Source organism: Echinops telfairi, unplaced genomic scaffold, assembly GCF_000313985.2.
Source record: "Echinops telfairi isolate 266 unplaced genomic scaffold, ASM31398v2 ScPeMD7_18;HRSCAF=68, whole genome shotgun sequence".
NCBI lineage: Eukaryota > Metazoa > Chordata > Mammalia > Afrosoricida > Tenrecidae > Echinops > Echinops telfairi.
In genome coordinates, this window is record NW_022103915.1 from 88,476,925 (window position 1) to 88,478,062 (window position 1,138).

Here is a 1,138-nt window from a genome sequence, read left to right on the forward strand (position 1 = left end):
GTCCTTAGGGAGACAATACTCCCGACAATTAGGTAAATATCCACACATACTGGATGGTGAATGTCTTAGAAGAGTCCATGACTTAAGAATACCTGCTGAAAGTGGGAGGGAACAACCGCCGCTCTGATCATCAGAGAAGGCGACAGTGTAGGAAATGTGGCCCGAAGAGCAGAGCTTGAGCAAAGGGTAAATAGTATAATCCATAGTTTGTGGTATCACGTTAAATAAATGGTACATGAGAAATGCCAAAGAAGCTCAAGATACACAGGGGTAATAGTGAAGAGTGTAGGTTATCTAGATAATAGAAATTGTTTGAGGGTGGAAAGTAAGATAAAAAACAGTCTGAAGCAAATTGTGCCTGTGTGTAGGCTCTGAGTGAAGATGGCTGAATGCCATTAACAAATAAAGAGGAGCAAAGAGAGATGTAGTGGTAAGAATCAGGGATAAGGAGTGCTTGAGAAGGGAATTAATTCATCCATCAGTGTGACAAGTAAATCAGAAGGAAGCGACAGGGAAGACATGTGAACAGTTAAGAGACAGAGATAATCTGACTTCAGGAAATCATAAGCACACTCTCTCTCCCTCAGAGCAGAAACCCTGTCTTCATCATTATCACTATTTTTATCCTGCTAGCCTACCTGGTTTGCCGAGGGAGTTAAGACAACAGCATCATTAAAGATTCAGATGTGACATGGGAAACAACTGCATTCTTTTCAGGATAGTCAAAGACACACAAATGGGTGCAAAATGAAGCTACAACAAGAGCAGAAGCTGATTATAGCACCAGAAATAGTGACCAAGTGAAGGTGCAGAGAACGTGGATTGCCCAAATGAGATGGCTTGGCCTGGGGAATTTCCACCTACAGTGGTTTGGGTTTTCCCAGGGTAGCCACGTGTACTAGCTGTGAATGAGGGAAATGAAAGGCTGGTAATTGTCTTATGACAAAGAGGGATTTTGTCATTTTCTAAAACTAGTTCTAATCCTTATTTTAGGTGACTGCAAATGCGTTACACAACAAATTCCAAGTAAACTTTTCACTTTTACTTATCTTATGACAATCATATATGATGATATTCACCTTAAGAATGTAAAAAATGTAGAAAAGAAATGTGAAGGAAAAAATTTATGAGCTTTCAT